Source organism: Cyprinus carpio, chromosome B2 (assembly GCF_018340385.1).
Source record: "Cyprinus carpio isolate SPL01 chromosome B2, ASM1834038v1, whole genome shotgun sequence".
In the NCBI taxonomy this organism is placed as follows: domain Eukaryota; kingdom Metazoa; phylum Chordata; class Actinopteri; order Cypriniformes; family Cyprinidae; genus Cyprinus; species Cyprinus carpio.
In genome coordinates this window covers 10,957,053-10,971,536 of record NC_056598.1, presented here as the reverse complement: position 1 = coordinate 10,971,536, position 14,484 = coordinate 10,957,053, and the positions used below count along the sequence as shown (strand labels likewise).

Genomic DNA, 14,484 nt, shown 5'->3' with positions numbered 1-14,484 from the left:
GCGGTTGCAGTGGGCCATATTATTTCAACCAAATTCTTTATGGATTTTATTTCTTTAAAGGATGTTGGTGCATTGTTAATACCTTGAACTGTTTTTGTCAGCATGCTTTCATCAGCAGTGCTTTAATTAAAAATGGTCATATTTTTTCTCGTCTTCAACAGCATTTTTGATGAGATTAACAACACGTGTGACCACAATGTGTTTAGTGCAGTGGGTTATTGACTACAGAGATCAAAAACACATCATCAACATTCCCTATTCAGCTAATGTGACATTAATAATTGTACCTATTGTTTGGCCTTATAGTTCATGGTAATGTTACATTTCAATATTAAATTTTAAGGACATTTTTGTTGCTTTTGTGTCGAGTTGCTACTTGATGTGCAATGAAAGGTCCTGAAGCAAAACTGGTTGAGAACCACTGCACTACACCCTAATGGCTTTAGAAAGTAAATAGTGGTGCTAGTGTGGTTTAATGTCAAGAATTCAAGTAATTTCCTGGGCTTTCCTTCTGTAGTATATCGGCCTTCTGTCTGGAGTTACGCAAGCTTTTCATAGGTCCCTTGACCCTGTGTTCTTATTGGCAGTCCTGCAGCTGTATGTAAGAGTGAGAGCAGCACTTTTTCTAGTGTTCCAGACCTCTTGTGTTTTGTCCAACACTTTTGTTCAGCAGTCTGATGGTTGGAGATCTTTCTTTCGTTGTTTCTTTCTTCTCTTCTTCCCTCCCTGTGAGCTAACCATAGACTTGTACAGAACTACACTCAGTACCTACATGACAGATATCATAGTCCAACTAAAAAACGTGTCCAACTCCTTGGAGAAATTTCAGCCAACAAATGAAGCAGGGAATTGGTTGTCAGATGTTGCTGGGAGACACTTTTGAGGGTTTCCAGAAATCCCATTTCTTATTCTGGACTTGTTTCTTTGTCTCGTCCTGTCTGTGTTAAGCCTGAAATGTTCTCTATGCAAATATGTTAAAAAGTTCACCCAAAAATGAAATTTCTTTCAATATTTTATTTACTTAATCTAATACTGTAAGATTTTTTTTTCTTTTGCTGCACACAAAAGAAGGTATTTTGATAAAGGATTCTGTGTTGTTGTTTTGTGTACATACAATATAAGTCTATCCAAAACTTTTTGGTTACCAACTTTTTACCAATATCTTCTTTTGTGCTCTGCAGAAATAAGAGAGTCATAAAGGTTTGGAATGACATGGTGAGTAATTGATGACTGAAATTTTATTTTTGGGTGAACCACTTCTTTAAGGCAAATTATTGCTCCAGGTTTATTTCACTCTTTGTTGCATTTCAGAATGTGTTAGAACTGCAACACAATTCTCAAAAAGCTGTGATGATTTCTACCGATTTAGTTGAAACGATAGCATACACTCCTTGCATCAGTGTCTTTCTATGTTGATGGCCATTCATAAATTGTGTTTTAGCAAATAGATTTTTTGCAAGCAACAAATATGTTGCTAAAATTTCATATAGTGGATGTTAGGGATGTAACAATGCCACCCGAGCCGGTTAAAAATAACGATAACAATAAAACTAATCGCGATACAACTGAGGGTTGGGGTTTATATGAATGTATCTCTGAGTGGAACTGATCTTCAGAAAGATGGTAGTATCTTTCCATCTTGCCTCTGTATAATGCATATTAAATGGAATGTTCACCCAAAAATGAACATTTTGTCATTATTGTGTCATTCTGTCAGAAAGCTCTCGGATTTCATCAAAAATATCTTAATTTGTGTTCTGAAGATGAACAAAGGTCTTACGAGTTTGGAACAACATGAGGGCGAGTAATTAATGACAGAATTTTCATGTTTTGGTGAACTATCTCTTTGATGTAGTATTTATAAGCACAGTGCTACTTTGTTTATAGCGGTAACCAAGGAAACATGCTCTTGTCATTTTTACCTTAATTTCCCCTCCCCCTGTGGCGTCTCTTTTCTGATGACCTGCACGCTGCCACGAGGGTGGGACAAAAACCTGTCACTCAAATGAGATCACAGCAATTAGCAACCGACAATGATCCAGTCAATTGCCCCTTTGACAAAATCAAGTCTCTCCCCAAATTTTTTCTTGTTCGGGAAGCTATTTTACTTGAATATACATCACATTAGGGAAGAAAAGATGATTGCAATTTCTCTTTAATGCATATTTTAAGGGCAATGACTATTCTGATGCCTAGAAACCACAGCTTATGATAGTTGTTTTGTTGTGCCATTAGCCAATCAGTTCCAATCAATGTCTTTTTTTCTGGCTTACAGTAACTGACACACAAGTATTCTAGAAAGCCTATAGGCCATCCTCTAATAATAATGTGTTTGTCAGACTTGTATATTACACAAGAACAACACACGCTATATTTCCAAAGCTGTCTCTAACACTCCTTCCATGGCAACAATGGCCAAGCCAGAAATGCGCCAAGATTCCAAGAAGTCATGCCCTTCTATTGGCTCACCGCACCTTTGCCTTCCTGTGATGCAACAATTTACCTCACATGCAGACTGACAATTAAAAAGCAAAAAACATGCATGAACAAGTCTGCATCAGCTTCAGATTCCCCCTCCAGCTCACCAGGAACTTCGTTTGTCTAGAAGAATTGCACTTGTTATTCAGGGCTGTTGGTGCAGGTGTTGTTGGCTTGTGGGTTTGTGAAACAGATACCCCATTTTCTCCCTTCTCTTTGTTTCTTTCACAGCAAAGCAGATTTATTTAAACGGAGCAGTGGGATAATGCCAGCAATGCAAACCGATCTTGAGTCAGAGCTTCTCCTCCGCATGGGAACACGTTGATAAAGGATCTGGTTTCTCTCTCACCTCCTTTGTTCTGTTTGAGGTCGCTCAGTTCTGGCTGAACTCGGAGTGTGTGTTTTTAGATTGTTTTTGTTTTGTCAAGTACTGAATAGTATTGGACTTTTTTTCAAATTTGATTTCTTTAATGTGTATAGCTCTTGTCTAGGGTTTTCAAGTCATATTTTTAGATTCGGCTTTTCTAAGATGAGGGCAAACACATTATCATGATTAAAAGGTTAGTTCAGCAAAAAATTAAAATTATGTCATTATTTACTCACTATTATTGACTTTCTTCCAAGAAACACAAGGAATGTCGAAGCCACTGTTTTCTACACAATGAAAGTGAATGGTGACCAAGGCTGCCAAGCAATTCTGTCATTATTTACTGTCAATAATTACTCACATTCATGTTTTTTTGAAACCAATACGACTTTCTTTATTCCAAGGAGCGTGAAATGTATAATGTCTAAGCAGCTGTTTTCCATACAATAAAAGTAAATGGTGATCACAGCTGTGAAGCAGTCAATGTTGACTTTGAATTTCAGTTTTTTTTTTTTTTCACACAAAGCTATCACTTGACTTCTGAAGAAGTAGTATGGATTACTTTTATTATGCTTCTGTGGAGCTTCTTTGTCCTTTTCAAGTCCCCATCTATTTTCATTTTACGGAAAAGAACAGCATGAACATTCTTTTAAACTTCTACTTGTGTGTTTCACTGAAGAAAGAACATCAAATTGCTTTAGGTGAGCAAAAGATGGCAGAAGTATTAATAAAGTATTAATAAAGCAAATAAAGCCCATATAGAGTAGACAAATAGAGTAATTAAACTCACATGTATGGCCTCTGCCCATGTGGGAGTCTCACAGGACTCAGTGGTGCTCCAGAAAGGCTAGATTCCATTTCCTGCACCTGCTAGTTGGTCCATCAATGTGATCATGTCCTTTCAACAGCATTCTGCCTTTCTTGTTTACTGTGGTTATGACTACTAGGATTCATATGATCGACAGGCATGTTTTGGATGAGCCATCCAGTCTGTAACGGGTCTAAATATTTGCTCTGACAATGACAGATTCAGTTATGACAAGCACCTAAAAAATACACTTTGTGCTATACATTTATGGTAACCTAAAATATTCATGTCACATACAGTGATAAAGTTGCTATTCATGTGCATGAACCAACTGTATTCAAAAATATGCTGTGGAATATTAAAAGGAACATGTGACAAAGGTGGACTCAAAGACAGGGGAGCCAGGATTTAAATTAAATGCTTTAATTATAATAAATAAAGGAATACAAAACAATAGGAGTACCAGAACCGAGTAAGAACACAAAGCAATCATGAACCGGAAGAGATAACACAAACTACGGTAATTGCTAGGGAAGACAACCAAACCTTAAGGGCTATTTACAGTATACAGCAGATGATAAGGAAACATAACACACTTGAACATAATCACTGAATTAATCAACAAAGAAACTACAAACAGATTACAAGACTAGGGCAGGAAATAGGAAACCGCGTAACTGGAACTGCAACATAAATGTCCAAAACAAGATACAAAATGGAATTTTGTGACAGAACAATATGCCTTTTTTTAATTCACATATAGTTGTATATTCTCATGAAATAATATTCTTTGTAAACAGCAGGTATTGCTAACATTTGTGGTGCTAGTCAGCCATTTGTGTTGCCATTAAATAATTTTTCCGGTGGTTCCGTAATTAGTCACATGGAATTAAGGGATTGCCTCAAAAACAGTGTACTTTTCTGTAGCCAAAGTCAAGTCAATTCTCTCGGCGGCCATATTTAGGTCATGTTATGCTAACTCCTGTATTCTTGAATGGGGAAACACAGGAAAAACTGCTTGCCAAATTCACGTTTAAATGACATTTCAAATCAGCAACATGATCTGCCATGGAATGGACTGACCTATAAATGTTCTTTGTTACCCTTAGATAGCTTTTAAAAAGCATATATTTCAGTTTGGTAAAACCAATGTGCATGCACAGTCCCAATTAGGCATGTCTGTTTTATGGGAACTGGATCTTCTAATGGCAGCTGCAGTGATGACTTTGCCAATTTGTGATTGACTCTTTATTTAGAAGGTGGCACTTCCACCATATTGCATATTGCTGTTTCTTGCATTCAAAGAGTTACGATTGATTGTCTTGGTACATTGGATGCACTGGATTTTCACTGTCACATTGATGCAATCTACATCCATAGTATGTGTATGCAAGTATGTATTTTGCTGTGATGGAGGGGTCAGTACATGTGTATGGCACTCAATTCTCTTAGGAGGAGGGATTGAAAACACTTGTGCCTCTAAATCACCACTTGTTTGCTATGTTTCCACACTCTTAGAGCCATGTGTCATTATGGGCTTACAAATGGTCACGTCACGCAACTGGTGGAATAAAACAAAACAAATACAAGACTAACATGCATGGCCAGGAAGACTCATGTAGGAATCATGGGCTATGTTTAGGCTCTGTGCAAATGACCAGCACTGAGTCGTATAAACATGGATAAACACAGACCAATGTAATGCTCAGGTCTTGTTGCATACTGGTTGATGCATGAGTGTCTCAAATGACATTTAGCAGCAGTGCTCATAAGTGAAGTATATAGCGCTAAGTGATGTTTTGGAAAAGCTCTAGGATAATTTGTGTCCTCTTTGAGTCTTTGTTCAATCTGATTCATGTTTTTCTGTAGAACTGGACACATTCAGAGTGGCTTATAAATGATGCATAATTGATTCTCTTCCTAAATACCCTTTTCAGGTGAGCAAGTATTTGCAGCTTAGAAGAGAATTTTAGTAAAATTAATCGTTCAGCAGCTGCTGAAATGAAATTATACCAGTGCTTCGTTGATTCTTGATTGGTTATCAGAAGATTTCATTTCAAGATGATGATTAATTTGCTAAAAAATCTAGATGATAAGATCAAGATGATATGATATATGATAAAACAATTTATTATTAAAAATATCATCATTACATATTGAACTATTTTAATTATTAATATTTATATTTAATTTATATATAATTTATTTATATAATATTCAATATAATATTTAATTAACATAAATTAGTATTTCAAAAAATGTATACCATAACATCCAAAATCAGCTGTCTAAAATTTAAATTGGCTAGAAATTTAGTTTTAAATGTAGTTTTAGTTTTAAATGTCATGTTTTCATTATTATAACAAAAAAAGTTTCAGTCCAAAAGAAGTTAAATAAAAAGCACCTATCCATAAAAAAGTGTCTCACACACCTCTGGGGTGAACAAAGGCCTCCTGTAGCGAATCAATGCGTTTTTGTAAAAAAGAAAAGAAAATCCATATTCAAAATGTAATAATCACTTTAATCTAGTTTGCGTTCACCGTTGTAAATGAAGTAGCTCCGGGAGCATGATGTATGAGGTCAGCGTTGCGCATGCGCCGGTGAGTCTCATGAAAACCAATGTTTGTTAACAGGAGCAAAGGAAGCAAAGTTTCCTTACATTAGCAAAGGAAAACCAGTCTCCTCTTGGCTTATATCGAAATCCTCTGACATTCTTCTTTACAAATCCTCATTTTTTACTTCTAATTCTTGACTGTTGTTTTGTTTTGATCTCTCCGCTGCTTTTCCGCGTGTGTCACTTCTGAGCGGAGCATGCGCAAAGCTGACCTCATACGTCACCTGCCCGGAACTGCTTCCATTTACAACAGTAAGCGCAAGATTCAAGTGATTATTACGTTTTGAATATGGATATTTTCTCACAAAAACGCATCGATTCGCTACAGGAAGCCTTTGTTCACTCTCCAGAGCTGTGTGAGACACCTTTTTTATGGATCGGTGCTTTTTATTTAAATTCTTTTGGACTGAAGCAATGCAACACCTGTTGACTGCAATGATAGAGCTTGAAAGATCAAAGACAATATTTACTATAACTCAGAATGGATTCGTCTGAAAGATGAAAGTCATATACACCTAGGATGCCTCAGGGGTGAGTAAAACGCAGCCTAATTTTCATTTTTGGGTGAACTAACCCTTTAACCTAACATTTTGTTTTTAATCCAGAAGTGTTTGGATCACTAAGTGTAATGCTGTGTTCAGGCCAGGCAGATCTGCAAGTGTAATATATCCTTGACTCTGATGATTGAGAGCTCAGTGTTGATCTTCCAAGTGTGAGTTCTGTGTGTTTTATGGTAAATGATTCATCTTCAGAATCCATGCCATTTTCCTCACTGTTTCAAAAATGCAGCGATTTCACAAGCTCTCTGATTGACAGGCCCTGGAGACCATTGCCTTCTCTTCTCCAAACAGTTGGTAGTAATAAGTGAAGGCAGTTAAATCTGAGAGGGTTTGTGCTCTAAAGGTGGGAATGGAGGTTCTTCTGAGAAGAACACTCCATAGGAGGCCTTTGATTTGACCCTCACAGTATCAATGAGCCACTGTTGCCTGGACAGCAGTGTGTAATATGCACCAACAACTTAATTGTGTGTGTTCTTAAGTTGCCATGGGCAGCATGTTGCATTGTTCCTGCTTCTTTCTCACGCTCCGTGTCCTGGGAGGTTCTGTTGTCATGGGCTGGGTTATAGTCTGTCCGATGGGAATGACATCCCTCGCCTCAGGAACACGGACTCTACAAATCCAGAGCTCAAGAGCTATCAGTAAGATCTTTCTCCACCTAGACAGCTCCCTTGGATTAATAACATCTGAGGTTACCTCACATGTATCATTACATATAACACGGCTCCCTGGAATACTTTACTCTGATTGGTTGATTGTTCTACTATGACTGCTAAACTGTATAATTGACTGAATTCCTACTTACAGTAGATGGGCTGGTTTTCAAGAATATTAAACTTAAATAAATTTCATGAATATTTATTTATTGATTTGATAAATTTGGATATGTAAAAAGTAGGATAATGTAACATCTGCTGTTTATCACAAAACAAATAAATCTAAAATAAATATTTTATTATTATAATGACAATATATATGTATATTATGTACATATATACTACCGTTGAGGTCTGTAAGATTTATGTTCTTCAAAGAAGATTGCATTTATTTGATGAAAAGTAATACTGTGAAATATTATTACAATTTACATTTTTTAAAATATATTTTAATTAGTGCTGACAAATGATTAATCACATCCAAAGTTTTTCTTTACATAATATGTTTGTATACTGTGCATATTTATTATGTATATAAATACACACACATGCATGTATATATTTAAGAAATATATGTTATGTTTATATATTAAATATATCAATTATATGAATATAAATATATACATGTGAATATTTTCTAAATGTAATATTTTCTAATTTTCGTATACACAGCACACACACATATATTATGTAAAGAAAACCTTTTTTTTTGGATGCGATTAATCATTTGACAGCACTACTTTTAATAATAATTTATTCCTATTATGGCAAAGCTGAATTTTTATCATCAATATTTCAGTTTTCAGTGTCACATGATCTTTACAAGGAACTTTTCTTATTGATATCATTATTACTTTGTGGAAACCTTTTTTAGGATTCAGTCTGTTTTCTGGTTTGTGTCTGTGTATATATTTTTTTAATAATGATTGTGTTTAGCTGAGTTTGCTGTTGTCCGTATGAGTGCATTAACCGCCATTTCTGTTAAAAGAAGAGGACAGAATGAAACCATTTTATGATGAAGGCCAGCATACAGTAGCTTGAGAAAGCAAAGCAAACTGCCCTATTTTCCAGTCCATTAGGTGCACATCTATATTCGAAAGCCAATATTCAATGTTGATTGTGAAAGAACGATGGTGGGATGAATGAACTGAATGATGAATGCTGTGGTCTGCTCTATATGCCGATGAGCTTACCCATATTCTTTGATCTAATCAATGCGATTTAAGTGCATAAATATTTTAAAGGGGTCATATGATTTTGCTAAAAAGAACATTATTTTGTGTATTTGGTGAAATAAAATGTGTTTATGTGGTTTAAGGTTCAAAAAACACATTATTTTCCACATACTGTACATTATTGTTTCTCCTCTATGCCCTGCCTTTCTGAAACGCATAGATTTTTACAAAGCTCATTGTTCTGAAAAGCGAGGTGTGCACTGATTGGCCAGCTATCCAGTGCATTGTGATTGGCCGAATACCTCAAGCATGTGACAGAAATGTTATGCCCCTCAACATACTGTGATGCGTGTCCCGGTCAGAACACCGGTGCCACAAGACAAAAACAATAAAACCTATTACAAACAAGCCATTTGTTGCATCCAGTGGGGACATAATTACTGTTTATAAGGACTTATACTGTTTTCTTTTATACTGTAAAACCATGTCTGCATTTGTGATTGGAGAAAAGACAAACAGCAAGCGCTACTCTACACTGCTCAAAACTTGTGTTTGAATCATCATTGGCAAATTCTTTAAATATAAAAAAACGTACTTACAGTCTGTGAGTCAGAACAGCCGGCAGATCAGGAAACAGTCCTCCAAAAAATATTTGGATTTGAGACTGTAGTCTTTGCAACTTTACAGATCTTCTTTATGCACCAAGAGCTTGTGACACTCCAAAGAGAAAGGAAAAATTGAAATTGCATCATATGACCCCTTTAAGTTGTTCGGGATGCTCAAAAACGCAGAGCTAATTTTGAATAACACCCACAAAGCAACAGTGTTGCACTTTTCATGAAAAGTGGCCTGCAGATGGTTTACTGATAGACGTCTCTGCATGTTGAGCTGAGATAGGAGAAAGTATTTTATCGGAAAAAAATGATACAATTTCATGTTAACTTTTGAAAACATTCACTGCTGATAAAATAAATGCCATCATGGCATAGACTAAACATTTTGTTTTGTTGGAATTTAGATGATTAAATAAGTCAATGTCCTTTCATGAAGAAACTCCTAAACAGGTTCTTTTTTTTTGTTGTTGTTGTTTTTTTTTACTTGTTTGGAACAAATAAAAACACAAAACTGAGAACACGTGACTTGATACTAGTAGACGAGTTGTCATGTCATGTAATTGGCCCACACAATGTTTGAGGGTCATGTTAAACGTGTCATGTCAAGGTTTTGGGACCCTGGACACCTCAGGGTGTTCATGCTACATGCTTTTTAAATTTGTCTTGCAAGTGACTGCTGTGACATACTATGACATAAAGGTTACAGAACTTGTCAGTTCTAAAACATGAACCTGTGAAGATAAACGTCTCTCATGCTTACGGGATTTTCCACAATATTACTTTTTTTTCCAGTAAATGAGTAGTAAACAACATGTCTGTGGTATTTTATGAACCTGTGAAGATAAACGTCTCTCATGGTACACAATGGTAATTCAAAGTGCTTTACATAAAAGAAGGTAAAATAATCATGAAGAAAAATAATACACAAAAATAAAAAACAAAGCAATTTTAAAAACATAAAACAGGCAATTTTAAAACATTGGAAATGATTTAAAAATTGACGTATTTAAAATGAATTTAAAACAGTTAAAAATAGAAAATGATTTTACATAGAATATAGTGAATATGTAAAATACAGTGCAATCAATTCGGACATCGCACATTGCTCATTCAACAAATGCACAGCTAAACAGATGAGTTTTGAGTCTAGATTTAAATGTGACTAATGTTTTAGCACATCTGATCTCTTCTGGAAGCTGATTCCAACTGCGGGCGGCATAGTAACTAAAGGCGGACTCCCCTTGTTTTTGTGTGAACCCTTGGTATTTCTAACTGACTGGATCCTAATGATCTGAGTGGTCTGTTAGGTTTATATTCAGTGAACATATCTGCAATATATTTTGGTCCTAGGTCATTGAGTGATTTATAAACGAGTAAAAGTACTTTAAAATCAATCCTAAATGTAACTGGAAGCCAGTGTAAGGACCTGAGGACTGGTGTGATATGCTCAGATTTTCTGGTTCTAGTCAGAATCCTGGCAGCAGCGTTCTGGATGAGCTGCAGCTGTCTAATGGTCTTTTTGGGAAGGCCGGTGAGGAGACCATTACAATAGTCCACCCTGCTGGTGATAAAGGCATGAACAAGTTTCTCTAAGTCTTGACTGGAAACAAAACATCTAATTCTTGCAGTGAGAGTTTTGATGATAGTATGCTGATTTAGTTTGTGCTTTGACATTAATGATTGAACTAAGGTCTGTCTCCAGAATCACACCAAGATTCCTGACTTGATTTTTAGTTGTTTGTCCCCTTGAGTCAAGGTATGCATTCACCTTGAAAACTTCATCTTTGTTTCCAAATGCAATAACTTCAGTTTTTTCCTTGTTTAACTGAAGAAAGTTCTGGCACATCCAACTATTAATTTCATCAATACATTGGCAGAGGGAGTCAATGGGGCTGTAGTCATTTGGCGATAAGGCTAGGTAAATCTGGGTATCATCAGCATAGCTGTGATAGGCAATTTGGTTCGTTTCTCATTATCTGACTTAGTGGGAGCATATACAGGCTAAACAAGAGCGGTGCCAGAATTGAGCCTTGTGGGACTCCGCATGTCATGGACGTCCACTTAGACTTATGCTCTCCTAGACTCACATAATAACCTCTCCCTTCTAAGTATGACCTGAACCATTTGAGTACCATCCCAGAAAGCCCGACCCAGTTTTCCAGTCTCTCTAGTAGTATGTTATGATCGACAGTGTCAAACGCAGCACTGAGATCTAGCAATACCAGCACTGATATTTTGCCAGAGTCAGAATTTAAGCGAATATCATTTATTATCTTAATGAGCGCTGTCTCTGTGCTGTGATGCAGTCGAAAACCAGATTGAAAATTGTCCAGGTATCCATTTGAGTTTAAGTATTTGTTCAGCTGATTAAAAACTACCTTTTCTATAATTTTGCCTATAAAAGGAAGATTAGATATTGGTCTATAATTGCTCAGAATGGTGTTATCAAGATTGCTCTTTTTCAGGAGGGGCTTTACAACTGCAGTTTTCAGGGAGTTTGGAAATGTCCCAGAAAGAAGTGAGGCGTTCACCACTTCTAAGAGATCTGCTTCTAAACAGTTAAGCACACTTTTGAAAAAAGATGTGGGAAGTGTGTCAAGATCGCAGGTTGACGATTTTAGGTGCTGCACTATTTCTTCCAAAATTTTGCTATCAATTGCTTCAAAAATGGAAGTTGTTTATCCCTGATATTGCGTCCAGATCTGTCTGACCTCTGCATTACTTGAGGATGTGCTAATTGCCTTCCTGATATTAATGATCTTCTCAGAAAAGAAGGAAAGCAAACTCATTGCATTTGGTAACTGAGAGCATTTCACTGGGAATCTGACTTGGGGGGTTTGTCAGTCTCTCAACAGTGGCAAAAGAGAGTACGAGTGTTGTTTTAAGTTACTGTTTATAAGGTTTGAGAAGAAATTCTGTCTAGCTGTGGCTAGTTTCACATTAAAAGCATGAAGGCTGTCTTTATAAATGCTATAGTGAATTTCAAGTTTCGTCTTCCGCCACATCCGCTCGGCTTTTCTGCATTGTCTTTTCATAGTCTGAACTGCTGTTGATCTTCTCCAAACTGATTTCTGTCTGTTTGTTTTCTTACTGACTATTATTGGAGCAATATCATCAATAACATTCTTAACTTTTGAGTTAAAGGAATCAAGGAGAATATCAACAGAGTCTGCAGAAATGCTTGGTGTTAGAGATATAGCCTCCATAAACCGCACACTAGTGTTATCGTTAATGCATCTCCTTCTGACAGAGACAGATCTTAGATTCATTGGTAGCAGAGATCAATATATAAAAGAAAAATACAGAAGTGATCAGATAGTGCTACGTCCTTAATAACAATGGATGAAATGTTTAGACCCCTACTGATGATTAAATCTAGAGTGTGTCAACCTTTGTGTGTGGGTCCATGCACATGCTGAATCAGGTCAAAAGAGTTTAGAACCATTATCATTTCTTTTGTAATTTTGTTTTCTGCATTATCTATATGAATATTAAAATCCCCCTGCAATAGCAAAACAGTCAAACTCTTAGGAAATCATTGATAGCATTTCTGTGACCTCTTCAACAAAGGCTGGAGAGTATTTTGGAGGCCTGTAAATAATGATAAACAGAATGCGTGGAGCACCTTTCAGCACAATCCCTAGATATTCAAAAGACAAGTACTGACCAAATGACATTTGCTTGCATTGATAGACATCTTTAAATAGAGCAGCTACACCTCCACCTCTCCTAACAGTCCTGCAGACACTCATGAAAGTAAAGTTAGGAGGGGCTGCTTCATTGAGGACTGTTGCACTGCAGCTGTCTTCTAGCCATGTTTCATTTAGAAAGATAAAATCCAGATTGTTTGTGGTTATAAAGTCATTGATTAGAAATGATTTATTTTTTAGTGAGCGAATGTTTAAAAATGCCAACTTGATGGCAGTACTTTGTGTCTTTATATCAATCTTAGTTTGATGCATTATAGGTCGCAGATTCGATGAGTTTGCCCTTGAGCTTGAAAAGACCTTAGACTTTCTATCACGTGATAAAACTGAAATATAGAAAGCTACAGGCACGCTGGGTTCCCGCTTGTTCTGTAAACATTTGTGAATGTTGCTGCTATTATAGCGGGGACCCGACACATATCACTGAGAGCTGCTATCAGTTGTTTTTTTTGGTTCACCTACAGCAGATGGAGGGTTTGGGCCCTGGCGTTGTGGCAGCGGTGGGAGAGCTCTCACAGGAGCAGGGCCCACAGGCTTTGGTGGTTGGGGGGCCCGCCGTTTTTTTTTTGGTGATATTTGCGGGCTTGCAGCGAATGAGTGAGAGAGTTTAGTCCCAGCATACACCAATTCCTCCATTTTCTGTGAGAAGCACAGAAGTGGAGATGCTGGAGAGAGGGATAATGTGTCCGGTGAGAGGGGCTGTGTCTCTGGTGTTTCCAGTGACTGTGATATGTTGTCCTGGCTTCCCTGGCTGTTTTCCAGAAGGTCGTCCTTGGGTGCTGAGTCTTGTATCTGTTTTGATACATCACAGTCTGTCTGTGAGGAGCTCTGTGGGCAGGGCTCAGCCGGTATAGTGTCCATCAGAAGTGCTTGTTGTGGCTGGATGGTGTTATCAGTGTCCTTGTGGGATATGTCAACCACATGATGACTCGGACCTGGTGTGTGTGTGCTGAATGAATTGACATACTCTGCTGAAGGATGGCGTAAGCAGAAGTAGAAATTGTCCTTAAGCACTCTAGCTCCAAGTTTGTTAGGGTGGAGGCCATCCGGTTTAAACAGTTGTCTATGGCCCCAGAACAGATTGAAGTTGTCGATGAAATTTACTCCTTTTATATTGCAAGATCTTTTTAGCCATGTGTTCAGCCCAAGCAACCGTGAAAACATAATTTGTTCCCCTTGCTGGAAGTGGTCCACTGATGAACGACTGAACTTTGAGTCTTCGAAGTGTTTCAAAGAGTTCACTGAAGTCCTTCTTAAGGAGTTCTGACTGCTCTTTCCGAATATCATTCTTCCCCACATGGATGATGATTCGATTTGCAGTCTTGTGCTTCATCAGAATGTTCTGAAGTTCCTTGTTCACATCAGAAACCGTTGCTTGAGGAAGGCAGCATGTTGTTGTAGTCCTGCTACTGATGTTTCTGATAATAGAGTCACCCACTATCAGAGTCCTGGGCTCGGCTGCGCTCTGAGCTGAATGCCGCTGTCTGCTCGACCTTGAGCGCCTGTTA

General features: G+C 37.3%; 1 protein-coding gene across 7 annotated transcripts in view; it reads left to right on the top strand.

The window, feature by feature from the left end:
* Positions 1-14,484, top strand: part of LOC109055155 (rho guanine nucleotide exchange factor 4-like) — an 82,411-nt gene that overhangs the window by 12,293 nt on the left and 55,634 nt on the right. The gene's annotated exons all lie outside the window — the stretch shown is intronic.